The sequence below is a fragment of the Ahaetulla prasina genome, chromosome 12, assembly GCF_028640845.1.
Source record: "Ahaetulla prasina isolate Xishuangbanna chromosome 12, ASM2864084v1, whole genome shotgun sequence".
NCBI classification, from domain to species: Eukaryota; Metazoa; Chordata; class Lepidosauria; order Squamata; family Colubridae; genus Ahaetulla; species Ahaetulla prasina.
Window position 1 is genome coordinate 7,788,834 of NC_080550.1, and position 16,155 is coordinate 7,804,988.

The window sequence follows — 16,155 nt, forward strand, 5'->3', positions numbered from 1 at the left end:
AAGTGACTCACAACTGGATCCTCAACATGACGACTGTTGTACTCCCTGCACAGCCGCACGAGAGTGTTTCTGATGCTTAGTGACTGGCTCACACTTACCACCGTTGCAGTGTTTTGTGGTCCCGTGGCCATCATTTGTGACCTTCCCAACCCAGCAGGCAAACTCAGTCGGGGAAGCTGTTTTTGCTTAGCAAACAAAGGTGTGACTGACTTTTTCTTTTTTCTTTTTTTATTGAAAAAGTTTTACAAAGCTTTCCCCGTATCCCCCTCCCCTCCTTCACAAACCCCTCCCCGACTTCCCGGAACAAACACAGGGTATAGTTAAAAATAAAACAAACATATGCAAAAAAAAAAATTCCCTCCCAACTCAATTATACTCCTACAATTCTCATCAGTTCCTAACCTTCCCCAAAACAATCAGAAATAATACATCCTAATCATTCAAAAGCAGCTTGATAACTCTTAGTCTGATATCTGCTTTGAATACAGTCAATCCATTTTTTCCATTCGTTTAAGTATCTTTCTTGCGTATTGTCTTTCAAAAAGGCTGAGATTTTTGCCATCTCAGCCAAATTGGCAACTTTCAATATCCATTCTTCTATTGTGGGTACTTCTTTTTTCTTCCAATACTGTCCTATCAGTAATCTTGCCTCTGTTATTAGATTTAAAATCAGTTTAGTCTCAATTACTGTACAGTCCGTAATAATTCCCAGCAGAAAAAAATTGCGGCAGGAACTTTATCTTCTTTTTCAAAACATTACTTTTTCTGATCACAATAAAAATGGGTCCTATAATTGGTCGTGGGATGATTCTGTTAATGACCACATTGCTTTAGTGACCAAAATTCCAATCTCGGTTGTGGTCGTAGGTCGAGGACTACCTGTATTCACTCCCTGAACAACCAGCCTTCTTGAGAGACAATGCTCTTTGGAAATTCACTTTTGAGGAAACTTCAGAATAACTTTTTCATAATTTAGGGTTGGTAATTTATATACCACTGGAGAAGTGCCAAATGCTGGGAACGATTGAGGGCAAAAGAAGAAGGGGACGACAGAGAATGAATGAGGTGGCTGGATGGAGTCACTGAAGCAGTCGGCCTGAGCTTAAATGGACTCCAGAGGATGGTAGAGGATAGGAAGGCCTGGAAAAACATTGTCCATGGGGTTGTGATGGGGCGTACACGACTTCGCAACTAACAACAACAATAATTTATATATAAGAACCTGTTGTAGGAATTCTGATGGGCAGGGGGAAAAAAAAGAATGTTGAGATGTTTTATCTCAAGGATATTGAATGGGCAAAGCTGTCAGCTTTGATATATACATGGATGCTTTTCATACCCTGGTTGCTTCAGCTAGCAATAATCTCTGAAACATTTCCTATTAAAAACGCCGTATTTGTAGGTCCGTAGGAGTAGTTGTGTCATCCCCTCCTTCCAAGAAGGCATGAAACCTGAAATGCAGTTTGTGTGTTTTTGTAAAGGTACCTCTTTAATGGAGAAATGTAGCAAGAGCAGCCAGCGAAAGTAATTCGTCATGATACAGGATAATAAATCTATTTTCTTCCTCCGGAGTTCCCCAAGGTTTTAGGACTGAGTTATCTTAATGTAACAAAAAAAAAGTTGGAATGGTTATATGATATTGAAGAAAAACCTCACCACAAAGTTCATGAAAAAGGAAGAATCGATAGAAGCACGCTGGAGTCCTCTGGGGGAAAGAAGGCTCTGTGTCTGTTTGTGTGTTTGTGTGTGTGTGTGTATGTGTGTGTGTGTGTGTGTGTGTGTGAGAGAGAGAGAGAGAGAGAGAGAGAGAAGAAAGAAAGAGAGAGAGAGGAGAGAGAGAAAGAAAGAGAGAGCGAGTGAGAGAGAGAGAGAGAGAAAGAGAGAGAAGAAAGAAAGAGAGAGAGAGAGGAGAGAGAGAAAGAAAGAGAGAGCGAGTGAGAGAGAGAAGAGAGAGAGAGAAAAAGAGAGGAGAGAGAGAAAGAAAGTGAGAGAGAGGAGAGAGAGAAAGAAAGAGAGAGCGAGTGAGAGAGAGAGAGAGAAAAAAAAAGAGGAGAGGAGAGAGAAAAAAGTGAGAGAGGAGAGAGAGAGAGAAAGAGAGAGAGTGTGAGTGAGAGAGAAAGAGAGAGAGAGGGGAGAGAGAGGAGGGAGGGAGGGAGGGAGGGAGGAAGAGAGATGTTTGATTGTTTTTCAGCTGGCGATTTCATTAGCACATCTACATATTATTATTATTTTTTTTAAAAAGCGACAATGTTGAATACTGGAAAAATCCAGTTTATCCAGCAGTTATTCCCTTCCCATCTGTTTCCTGCTTTCAATATCTTTGTTTTTACTGGTATGCTGCTAAACCAGACATGCCTTAGCTTAGAGTCTTAGACCAGTAATGATAAACATTTTGGGCTCTGTGTGTCAAAAATTTAGAAAATCCCTGACTTGACTCTGCTGGTCTCTCTCTCTCTCTCTCTCTCTCTCACAAACACTCTCTCTCTCTCTCTCTCTCTCTGTCTCCCTCCCTCCTTCTCTCTCTCTCTCTCTCTCTTTCTCTCTCCTTCTCTCTCTCTCTCTCTTTCTCTGTCTGTCTCTCTCTCCCTCCCTCCCTCCCTCCAATATCTGATTCAATATCTCAGGGGCTGCCACAAAGAAGTCATGCTCAACCTATTCTCCAAAGCACCTGGGGGTAGAACAAGAAGCAATGGGTGGAAACTAATCAAGGAGAAAAGCAACTTAGAACTAAGGAGAAATTCCCTGACAGTTAGAATGGCTTGCCTCCAGACGTTGTGTGTGCTCCAACACTGGACGTTTTCAAGAGGAGATGTTGTTTGTCTGAATGCATGGGGTTTTCTGCCTGAGAAGAGGGTTGGACTAGAAGATCTCCAAGGTCCCTTCCAACTCAGGTATTCTGTTACTACCTTGGACAGACTTTAGATAGTTCTGCACGTATGCTATTCTTACTAGAACAAGAGATGCAAACACAGTCTGTGTTTAAGCTGCAACAATACTTGGTGCAATAATTTGAATGTTAGTGACACTGATAGTCAGAAGCTGTGAAGATTGGCGCTTGGTACAATAAGTGGCACAAAGCGCTCAGTGACTAAGACGCTGAGCTTGTCGATCGAAAGGTCAGGCAGTTCAGCGGTTCGAATCCCTAGCGCCACGTAACGGGGTGAGCTCCCATTACTTGTCCCAGCTTCTGCCAACCTAACAGTTCGAAAGCATGTAAAAAACGCAAGGAGAAAAATGGGGACCACCTTTGTTGGGAAGGGAACAGCGTTCCGTGTGCCTTTGGCATTGAGTCATGCCGACCACATGACCACGGAGACGTCTTCGGACAGCGCTGGCTCTTCAGCTTTGAAATGGAGATGAGCACCGCCCCCTAGAGTTGGGAATGACTCGCACATATGTGCGAGGGGAACCTTTACCTTTACCTTTTGCAATAAGTGCGTCATCACATTGGAGGACTTGCCCAAATGAAGTGGCTCACGTCCTTTGCGTGATGCCACCATCACACAAATGGGGCTGTTACTTGCCCGCTTGTGCCCTCGTGCTCTCAGTGGACACACGTGGCAGAGTGCCAACTTGGGCAACTCCGTTTTGAGAATTGTCACCTGTTATGTTTTCTCACTTGGGATCAACTCCTGGAACGTTTCCGACATCCAGCCTACATTTTGAACTGTCATCTTGAATGCATTTGATGAATTATCTTCAAGATTAGAGGTAATATTTATAGGTTTTTCCCATTTTTCCTTCTTGGTGCTTGAGGACCTGTATACTGCACGAATCAAGAAGAGGGCCGTGAAAATATTTGCAGATCCCTCACATCCTGGACATAAACTGTTTCAACTCCTACCCTCAAAACGTAGAGCACTGCACACCAGAACAACTAGACACAAGAACAGTTTTTTCCCGAAGGCCATCACTCTGCTAAACAAATAATTCCCTCAACACTGTCAGACTATTTACTGAATCTGCACTACTATTAATCGTTTCATAGTTCCCATCACCAATCTCTTTCCACTTATGACTGTATGACTATAACTTGTTGCTGGCAATCCTTATGATTTATATTGATATATTGATCATCAATTGTGTTGTAAATGTTGTACCTTGATGAACGTATCTTTTCTTTTATGTACACTGAGAGCATATGCACCAAGACAAATTCCTTGTGTGTCCAATCACACTTGGCCAATAAAAAATTCTATTCTATTCTATTCTATTCAGCTTTGATAGGGTCCTTCAACTTTTAAATATCTTGCATTTAATAAATCTCTCCCTCCCTCCCTCCCTCCCTCCCTCCCTCTCTCTCTCTTTCTCTCTCTCTCTCTCTCTCTCTCTCTCTCTCTCTCTCTCTCTCTCCCTCTCTTTCTTCCCCCTCCTCAAAACATACACACACTCTTCTACCATCCCTGAAATATACACAAGAGATAGCCAAATCTAATAAATTAATCTTGACTCCCAGAAACAAGATTATAAAGGCACAGTTTGACAGTTCAGGCATAAATCTTTTATTTAAAATAGGAAAGTAAACCCATTCCAACGCAATCAGAGAAGACAGATGTAGATAGAAACAAGCTGGGATGTGCTATAGGTAAATAAATTGGTTAGGCACACTTGATGGGTTAAAAAAAGATAGAGAGAGAGAGACGCAGCAGCAAAAAAATGCGCATATAGTTGAATTTTTGCATATGGTCCAAGATAGATGTGTGTGAGAGAGGGGGGGAGGGAGAGAGCAGGAGAGAGGTGGGAGGGAGAGAGGGAGGGAGGGAGAAGAGATGAGACTCACTATAGCTTTTCACAAAGCTATAGTGATTGTCAAGCATTTCTCTTGATACCGAGAAATGCTTGACAATCAAGGTCAAAGAGCAATTGTTTTCCTCATGGAATTATTTTTTAAAAACTGACAAATATGAATACCAGATCAATTTGATTCCATACTGCTTTGTGTTTTAGCCCTGAGACCTGCCACAGATGGTGTTTGTTATTGTTTTCCCAGGTCCTTCTGAATTGATGAGGACTAGAAACCCTTTCAAAAATCTTCTGATAATCCTATGCCAAGGGTTCATCAAATTCCCTCAACACATGCCTGTTGTAATTTATGGTCTTTAAAGTACCATTACAGAGATAAAGGCAGCGTTACTGGAGGTCTCCTGGAGTAATAAATAGCGATTGGAGGAATGGTGACAGATAATAAATTTACTACCAGCTTTGAGAAAGAGATCTATTGAATGAAAGGTGAGTTTCTGATTGGCATTTTTTTGACCAATACAGCTTCATTGGGGTCACAAAGATTTATGATGTGAGGCCACCTCAGCCTATCAAGAATTCTCCAGTGAGCAGAAGTTGTTAAATTGCATCACATGAAAACACCCATCATTTTAGGATACAGCCATCATTTTTGGCTATGCTACTCATTGCTGAATGGACCAAAACAGAATTCTGTTTCTAGATATTGCTTTGCTGCTGTGGTTGCCAATGGCCAATTGTTCCATGAATGTTGCAACTAAAAAGGATAAATTGGTCCTTCCTTCCTTCCTTCCTTCCTTCCTTCCTTCCTTCCTTCCTTCCTTCCTTCCCTCCCTCCCTCCCTCCCTCCCTTCCTCCTATCTCCTTCCTTCCATCCTTCCTTCTTCCCTCTCTTCTTCCTGTTTCCATCTCCCTCTCTGTCCCTTCTTTCCTTCCTCCCTCCCTCCCTCCCTCCCTCCCTCCTTTTCCTTCCTTCCTCTCTTCCCTCCCTTCCTCCTTCCTTTCCTCCATCTCCTTCCTTCCTTCCTTCCTCCTTCCTTCTTTCTTTCCTTCCATCCTCCCTTCCTTCTTCCAGTTTTTTCCCCTATCATCAGGAAAGACATGTCACATGAACAACTAACTACTTTGGGTTCACTGGAAGTTGCCATATAACAAGTTAAAGCAGATTTGTATAGTGGTTAAAGGCACCAGACTGGAGACGGTGAGTTCTAGTGCTGCCTTAGGCTTAAAGCCAATTGGATAACCTTGGACCAGTCACTCTTTCTCAGTTCGGAGAAGAAGACAATGGCAACCCATTTCTGAAATCTTGCTAAGAAAAGTGACTCATCCCGGCAGATACCAGAAGCCGAGAGCCACTAATAAAAAGGAAATTACAAGTTAGGTAAAATGAATCTCAGTATAATTCTTTATTAGGGTTGTTCTGAGATCTCCATATTATTTGCTTCTAAAAAACATCGGGATTTGCCTGAGTCATTGATTCCTGAAATGCAGCATCTTTAGAGAGATGTTTCTCACCTTGAAGATATTCCTCTTTAAGGTCAGATCTCTTTGTCTCAGTGCCGATGTGTGCACAAGTCTCACTTTTTGCAACTATAAATCTGCCAGCCTTCTATTTCTCCATTCAGAGTGTTCATTCCTCTAGGCAGAGAAAATGTAACTAAAAACAAAACAGGTGCCCTCCCTTCCCCCAATCCTCAACACAAATCAAAGGTAAACTAAAACATTACAGAAGATAAATTACTGCTGAAGATCCAGCTGGAATGAAACATGATTTATCTAAATAGGCGAATTCAGAATGTTTCCTTTTCCATCCAAGAGGAGAAACAAAAAAAGTGTTCGCCATGCAATATGCACAGATGCTTTCTCCAAGTTCAGGTTTCCTGCGGTCTGTGCCTCTTTACTCGTCAGTAATTATGTGGAAATTACCATCATAAACAACCTAACTTTGCCCAGATTGTGCGCACCAATCTTCTCCAACTGGGGGCCCTCTAGGAAATTTTGGATTCTCTTGCTCAAAACATCTGGAGAACCGCAGCTTGTTTTGGAATTTTATGTTTTGAATTTATTTCTGCATCACCCAGAGAACTTCAGTGAGTAACGAACGGGCACAAATAGAATGCATTTTTTTCCCATAATGTCATGCTGGGTAGGGAAACTCATCTGTCTCTTAGAAAACCAAACTCGAAGGGCTGCTATATAGAACAAGAGAATAACAGAATTGGAAGGGACCTTGGAGGTCTTCTAGTCCAACCCCCTGCCCAGGCAGGAAACCTTACACCACTTCAGACAAATGGTTATCCAACATCTTCTTAAAAATTTCCAGTGTTGGAGCATTCACAACTTCTGGAGGCAAGTCGTTACACTGATTAATTGTTCTCTCTGTCAGGAAATTTCTCCTCAGTTCTAAGTTGCTTCTCTCCTTGATTAGTTTCCACCCATTGTTTTTTGTCCTACCTTCAGGTGCTTTGGAGAATAGCTTGACTCCCTCTTCTTTGGGGCAGCCCCTGAAATATTGAAAGACTGCTATCATGTCTCCCCTAGTTCTTCTTTTCATTAAATTAGACATGCCCAGATCCTGAAGATGAAACTCAAATGCTTTGGCCACTTAATGAGAAGGAAGGACTCACTGGAGAAGAGCCTAATGCTGGGAAAGATTGAGGGCAAAAGAAGAAGGGGATGGCAGAGAATAAGGTGGCTGGACGAGTCACTGAAGCAGTCGGCGTGAGCTTAAATGGATTCCAGAGGATGGTAGAGGACAGGAAGGCCTGGACAAACGTTGTCCATGAGGTTGTGATGGGCCAGACATGATTTCGCAACTAACAACAACAACAGCCCAGTTCCAGCAACCGTTCTTCATATGCTTTAGCTTCCAGTCCCCTAATCATCTTTGTTGCTCTTCTCTGCACTCTTTCCGGAGTCTCTACATCTTTTTTACATCATGGTGACCAAAGCTGCCTGAGCTTGGTTGCTTTCTTGCAACCGTTTCATTCCGGTTTCATTACCCAAACTAGATAACATCATCAGTGCTAGTAAGGAGCAGTTATCTAAATGTTATCTAGTTGAGTAATTAAATGCCTGCAAGAAAACACAGCTGGGACCCAGGGATAAATTTCAGCACTATGTCTACAGGGATTCTCAGTCATCTAGATGTTGGTTGTCCCAAAAGGGCTTTTTCAAAAGGCAACTGGACTTTGTTTTTCCTAGAAGACATCTCGCTTCTCCTCCAAGAAGCTTCTTCAGTTCTGACTGAATGGTGGAGAACAGGAGGATTACATTCCATTCTCCACCATTCCGTCAGAACCAAAGAGGCTACTTGGATGAGAAGCGAAACGTCTTCAAGGAAAAAAACAGATGCTCCAGCAACAGGTTTTTCCTATTTCTCAGGGTAAAAGGAGAAAATGAAAGTATTCAATAACACGATAGTAAACTGTGGGCTAAACTGTTGAAACCTTAGCCATTTTAAAAAATGGGAGCTCTTTTCTGTTTTGTGTGTGTGTGTGTGTGTGTGTGTGTGTTTGAATAATCAGACGGAAAGGTCTCTGGATTTTCATCATGATTGATAATAATGGAAGCGAGTGCATTCTAGTCAGGAAAGCACTTATATGGATTTAAGTTGCTTTTAGGGGTGATTTTCATTTATGTTTGGAGGGTCAAAATCTCTATCAGATTGTTGGTTGAAGAAGTCAGATGCTTTTACTCTGATGCATTTCAATTCTCAAAGCAGGTTTGAGTTCGGAGAAGCACATCACGAAGAAAGAGAAGGGAAAAAAAACAACCCTTCCCTTTTGTAAAAACACGCATTTCCATGAAATGCAATTAAATCCTTCACTTGCTGTAAATTAGCTTCACTTTTAATTTCATAAGAGCAAAAAATAATGCCACTTTTCCAACACCTGGCTCACTCTCTGCTAAATGCAGAGGCATTAAAAGGACATTTTCTCTCATCTGAGTTAAAACAAACAAACAAAACCTCATCAATTTAAAAGATATCAAACTCAATTAGAAAAGCAGCAATTTTTTTTTTAAAAAAAACTGTTGTTGTCACAATGCCTTCAACTGTATTTTCTTGTGAAAGGGGAAAAATATTCCCGAAAAGATGTCACTGTGAGTATTATAAGGCAACAAGGTTTCTTAACAGGGGTTTTTATCTTTTGTATTTTTACCTAATAGTTTTAAGCATACAGCAGTCTAATTAGATTTTTAATTTTCTTATGATATTTTAAATGGTTTTGGATTATTGTCGTTTTACTTGCTGTACACCGCCCTGAGTCTTCGGAGAAGGGCGGTATAAAAATGTGAATAAATAAATAAATAAATAAACACTGTTTTTCTCTAAAAGAAGGGGGGGAGGCAATATTAAAATGTGGTTATGGCACTTAAGGTGTTTTCAGTAAACATTAATGGTTTAAACATACCAAGAAAGAGAGCTCAAACCTTCAACAAATTAAAAAAAAAAAAAGATAGTTCCAGATGTGATATGTTTACAGGAGGTCCACATCGAAAAGGACTACAGAAAATTGCTAGAAGATGTAAAACTAGGGAATTGGCTAGAGACTAGAAATACTAGATGATGAAAAACTGGTGAAAAGCTTATATATATACATGTATATAAAATGGCAAGGTATGAAAGAAAATGAACAGTCGGAAGGATAGAAAGGATAGAAGATAAAAAGAAATGAGAGAGAACGGGACAAAAAAGAAAAGTATAATTAAACGAAACGAGAGGGGGAATAAGGATGTAAATATGAGAAGAATAAGGAAACAAAGCTGATGTAAAGAAAGAATATATGTTTTATGTCAATGTATGTTAAGTATTGTTGTTCTTTTTTGTTAAAAAATTATATATGTGTGTGTGTGTGTGTGTGTTTTCTGAGGTTTTCGCAGGTGTTTGTATGTAGGTCTTTGGTTATTCGGGTTTTCTCCCGCGTAAAATTGGAAGTGTCTTGGCGACATTTCGACGAAGTCTCATTCGCCATCTTCAGGCTGGTGTTTACTGCTTCGTGCTTCTAGGAGCTCCTAGAATTGCTCCTAGCAATTGCTCCCAGAAGCACGAAGCAGTAAACACCAGCCTGAAGATGATGAATGAGACATCGTCGAAACGTCGCCAAGACACTTCCAATTTTACACGGGAGAAAACCCGAATAACCAAAGACCTACCTACATATATATATATAAATAAATAAAATAAAACGTGGTTATGCTTGTTTTATCAGCAAGGATTTGGACAGATAGCAAGATCCTTTTTTGGATTGCCATTTGGAATCATTTGTTTAATTAGACCTCCTTACAATGGTGGGATCCTTCTGGTTTAACCACCAGTTCGGGGATCGCACGCTTCACACTTCACTGCGCATGCGTGCGCAGTTTGAAGAAATCTTCACTTCAGCTTTTCTTCGGAGAAGAAGAAACACAGGTGAGGTGCAATAAAGGTAGGAAAATAGGGCAGGCGGGTGGGCCCATCTGATCTTCGGGGTGAACCGGTTCACTCAGTGGTGGGTTTCAAATTTTTTTACTACCGGTTCTGTGGATGTGGCTTGGTGGGCGTGGCTTGGTGGGCGTGGCAGGGGAAGGATACTGTAAAATCTCCATTCCCTCCCCAATCTAGGGGAAGGTTACGGCAAAATCCCCATTTCCTCCCAATCAGCTGGGACTCGGGAGGCGGATAATAGATGGGGGTGGGGTCAGAATTTTTACTACCGGTTCTCCAAACTACTCAAAATTTCCACTACCAGTTCTCTAGAACTGGTCAGAACCTGCTGAAACCCACCTCTGGATTCACTCCCAGCTGATCGTTGGAGCTACTGGTTTGCCCGAACCGGTCCAAAGCGCAGTGGTTAGAGTACAGTACTACAGGCTCCTTCTGCTGACTGCCGGCTGCCTGCAATTTGGCAGTTCAAATCTCACCAGACTCAAGGTTGACTCAGCCTTCCATCCTCCCGAGGTGGGTAAAATGAGGACCCAGATTGTTGGGGACAAGAGACTGACTCTGTAAACCACTTAGAGAGGGCTGTAAAGCACGGTGAAGCGGTATATAAGTCTAAGGGCTATTGCTGTTGCTATATGCTTTGAGAAAGTTCTTTCAACGAATGAAGACCCTAAGGCTTATCTTCCCCTAAATAAAATTAGAGATGTTTGCATACACTCAGTAAAACCACATGTATAGTTTAGCGGTAGAATATCCATTTATTCAGGATTTGCAGCCCAGTTAGGTCTCGGGAACGGAAGAACTGTTTTGAGTGAAATCAGCTCTTATTAGCTTCATAGCTGGTCAGGAAGCCAGCTTCCAAGACAGATTTCTTTTGAGGAAAGAGAAACTTACCCAATCTCCCTGCAGGCCATCTTCAAGTCCAGATTTTATTGATCTTTCCGGAAAAATAGCTTCTGCAAATGTGGCAGCTCAGTGACCCTGGTGGAATTTAATAAGACAGTTTCAATGTGTCTTCCCTCTTTCTCTTCCTCCCTTAAATGTGCAGAAGATCTGCTGTAGATTTTAAAGATTTTTTTTAAAAAATAGGAAGGTTCCAACTGTTTAAAAAAAATGCATACTCTCCCCATCATATATTCCATCTTCTAACAAGCTCCTGTGCAATTGTTTCAGCAAAACAACCAATTTAAGCACACCAATCTTTGCCTAATCAAGCACGGGCAAGCGTCAGTAGACAGAGAAATGACTGCAAATTAAATTTAATGACATAAACCTTGTAATCCACATTTTCTCAGGTCAAGAGCCACTCAAAGCTTTGGGGTGATAGGCCAACACAGGCTCTCTGAAAATACAGGTAGTCCTCAACTTACAGCAGTTCACTTAGTGACCATTCAAAGTGGAAATGGCACTGAAAAAGGGGAGCCAGGAGCAATTTTTCACACTCTCAATCATTGCCGCATCCCCATGGTCACGTGATCAAAATTCAGATACTTGGCAACTGACTCATATATAAATATGTACCGTTAAACGTGTCCCAGGGTGATGGGATCATCTTTTGAGGTCCTTCTCACAAGCAAAATCAATGGGAATAATTCACTTAACCACCACGATATGAACTTAAGAACTGCAGTGGTTCACTTAACGACTGTGGCACGAAAGCTCGTCAAATGGGGCCACTTAACAAATGTTTCACTCAGCAACAGAAACGTTGGGCTCAATTGTGGTCACACATCGAGGACCACCCGTACACAGGGGTCTCTAGGAAAGCTTTGATTTCATGAAATTTGCTTTCATCAAATAAAGCAGAAGTGGTATTCAGCCAGTTCAGAGCAGTTCAGGCGAACCGGTAGCGCCGAAGATCAGTTGGCCCCACCCACCCCCGCTTTAACCTGTCCTTTATTTCCTGTTTTGTAGCTCATCTCAATCATGTGGCACAACTCATTCCACCTCCCTCGCTGTTCTACTTACCATTGTTGACTTGGAAAGTAAGCAGCTGAGCTTCTAAATGCTCCATTTTCAGCGCCGTGTGCAAGCTCACCAAATCAGTTGTTAAACCAGAAGCATCCCACCACTGAAATAAAGCCCAGTTAACATGTCCACTGTCCAGCTGGCGAATCTAGAAAAAGGAATTCCTGGGACATTATTTCACCAAGAGTATAAAACTTTACTGAAAAAAACACCACATTGGCACAGAAGCAGCTTAACCAGTTCTAGGTTTCCCCGTACAAAAAGCAAGCATAATTAATTCTCCTTTTTTTCCCCACGGGCCATCCACAGTCCAAAACATTCACCAATCACTCCTGTTCATTTTGTTATGGAAACAGCCAGCCACGCCCGGGACATCTGCTCTGCATGTCCTTGGGATGCCAGCAATCTCCCACGGTGACAACGGATGCTTGAATACCATTCCCCCTCCCACTCACCCACCTCCCTTTTATTGTAAAGCTGCGAGTGAAGGACAGAAGGGAGGTGAAAGTGCAAATCAGTCTTGCCATAACATTTCTATCCTCCATGTTTTTGATCAGTGTTTTCTTTTTCTTCTTTTTTCAAATTTCTAGCTTCTACCGTATAGCAAGACCTAAAATGGACAGCTAACTTCAAAAACGTCATCAAAAAAAGGACAACAAAGAATGTTCTTTCTGCGCCAACTCAGAAAGCTCAAACTGCCCAAGGAGCTGCTGATCCAGTTCTACAGAGGAATTATTGAGTCTGTCATTTGCACCACTATAACTGTCTGGTTTGGTTCTGCAACCCAACAAGACAGACACGGACTTCAGAGGATAATTAGAACTGCAGAAAAAACAATGGCTACCTACCTGCCTTCCACTGAGGACCTGTATACTGCACGAGTCAAAAAAAGGGCTGGGAAAATATTTACAGAACCCTCACATCCTGGAGATAAACTGTTTCAACTCCTACCCTCAAAACGATGCTCTAGAGCCCTGCACATCAGAACAACTAGACACAAGAACAATTTTTTTCTCGAACGCCATCACTCTGCTAAACAAATAATTCCCTCAACACTGTCAAACTATTTACTAAATCTGCACTACTATTAATCTTCTCATCGTTCCCATCACCCATCTCTTTCCACTTATGACTGTATGACTGTAACTTTGTTGCTTGTATCCTCACGATTTATACTGATATTGTTTCCTGATTGCTTATTTGTAGCCTATGACTATCATTAAGTCTTGTATCATTAAGTGTTAAATTTGTACCCTATGACTATCATTAAGTGTTGTAAGAATTGTACCTTGATGAAGGTATCTTTTATTTTATGTACACTGGGAGCATATGCACCAAGACAAATTCCTTGTGTGTCCAATCACACTTGGCCAATAAAATTCTGTTATTCTATTCTATTCTATTCTATTCTATTCTATTCTATTCTATTCTAGTCTATTCTATTCTATTCTATTCTATTCTATTCTATTCTATTCTATTTGGTTACATTAAATGTTGTAGTTTGATGTCAACTGCCACAAAGACTCTAGAAACAGCCGCCGCCAAAGGGGTTTGGGTTATGCAGCCATGCATTATCTGATAAGGAAATAACAAAGGTCAAGTTTCTTCATTAAATCTGCTCATCTTGTTAATGCTCAACAAAGCATCTTGAAGCTTTCAAGCCTGAGATGGATTAATCAAAAGCTGTCCTAAATTTCTCCCCCACCACAGCTCCAAATTTGCTGCTCAGTATCCTGATTTTTTAATATCTATGACTTGGTATCTTAAGTGAAGCTGGGAAGGAAATATTAGGGTGACAATTTTTAAAAAAAAAACTTAGTTATACTTGATTTCTTCCCCGTTTCTACAAAATTTGGGTATGAAGTCCAATTCTTGAAAGTTCCACTTCAAAATATCCAAGCAGAAATCCTTGTTTTTTGTTTTTTTATTTGCATTTATATCCCACCCTTCTCCGAAGACTCAAGGCGGCTTACACTATGTCAAGCAACCTGGGGTAGAATTTGGGTAACTTGAAGCTGCAGAAAAAAAATTTCTCTCTAATCAAAGGTTCGATTGATACCTGGATTGAGATTCACGTAAAGATGTTTCAGCAGAGCTCATGAATTTGAAGTTCACATAGAGGCTCCACTTGGTCAAAATGTAGCAACCCCATTAATTGTTGGGTACGAGTTGCTGTTACTTCAGGTCAAAGCATTGCTTTTGACCTATAAAGCCTTACATGGATTGTCCCTCTTATAAATAATCACCTATCAGCTTCAAATAAAAACTTCATGCCTGGTTCGCATATTCTACACCGGGTTGTTGTGATTATTGCCCTTGTGAGAAATTCAATGGGAGTTCCAGAGTCAATACTTCTTGTGGAGGGAGGCAGCGCAGTGGCTCAATAGTTAAGATGCTGGGCTTGTTGGCTGGAAAGCTGACAGTCCAGGTTCGAGATCTGACCTCCACATGACAGGGTGAGCTCCTGTCCTCATCCCAGCTCCTGCCAATTGAGCAGTTCAAAAGCATGCAAATGCAAGTAGATAAATAGGTACCACTTTGGTGGAAAGGTAATAGCATTTCATGCTGGCCACATGACCATGGAAATATTTTTGGACAGCGCTGGCTCAATGGCCTTGAAACAGAGATAAGTACTGCCCCCTAGAGCCAGCACCGACTAGCGGAGTAAAATCCGCAGAGAGTCCTATTTCACTTACAACCGTGTTACTATGTTAACAACTGCAGGGATTCCCTTAACGATTGTGGCAAGAAAGAGCGCAAAATGGGGCAAAACTCACTTAACAACTGGCTCACATAAGAACAGGAATTTTGGGCTCAGTTCTGGCCGTAACTTGAGAACTACCTGCAGCATCTTTTTGACAAGAGATGAAAATGAAGGCTTCCTGGTTGCCAGCTTTACAAGCACTTGCCTTTACAAATATTGGTTGGCTCTTTAAAATTATAATTCTGTTCTATTAATCAGGAAACCAGTTTGCCTCCTCGAATGGTGACGAAACGCTGGCAACCAAATTGCCAAGCTCGGAGCTCAAACCAACAGCCTAACTAGTTTCACTTGTTGAAATAACCCTGAAAACAGATGAGTGTCTTCTTCTGAAATGAGAAAGCCAGTCTGGGATACCTATAACCAAACCCTTGGGAAAACACTCACGATCCCTACCTTTGTCATTTTAGTTTTCCAAGGTTAGTAAGTAAGTGCAGACCAGGAGGAGAGTGTGAATTTTTTTTTAATTTGCATTTATATCCCGCCCTTCTCCGAAGACTCAGGGCGGCTTACACTATGTTAAGCAATATTCTTCATCCATTTGTATATTATATACAAAGTCAAAGTCAACTATACAACTCAAGGGTCCTTGAGTGGCTCAGACTGCTAAGACAGTCTGTTATTAACAGCAGCTGCTTGCAATTACTGCAGGTTCAAGCCTCACCAGGCCCAAGGTTGACTCAGCCTTCCATCCTTTATAAGGTAGGTAAAATGAGGACCCAGATTGTTTGGGGCAATAAGTTGACTTTGTATATAATATACAAATGGATGAAGACTATTGCTTAACACAGTGTAAGCCGCCCTGAGTCTTCAGAGAAGGGCGGGATATAAATGCAAATAAAAAAAAACCTTATTGAATAAATTAGAGGCTGCTTTGAATCTATGATTTCCAAACCGTTGCTTTGGAAAAAAAACCTCTTAGAAAAATAAACAGAAAAAGAAGAGGTGGAAGTTGCCTTCTCTTTTCATATCTGTGTGAGCCCAGCAGGAGCTTGGATAAAACAATTCTTAAAACCTTCAGATCTTTCTCCGTTCGCTGCGCGAGCTGTTCCGTAAAAATTTGGCATAAAGCCAACAAGCTCTTAATTAAATATCACAATTAAAATTTGTGTTGCAACTCTTCTTCTAAAGATTCCATTTGAGGGAGTTGCTGGGGAACGGAAGCTTTGTGAGGTAGCATTTCCAAACAGAATTGGACTCGCTTTTGATTTCCGGAATGTCTTCTTTAATAAAGATATTTCAAGAAAGAAAGAGAACAGGA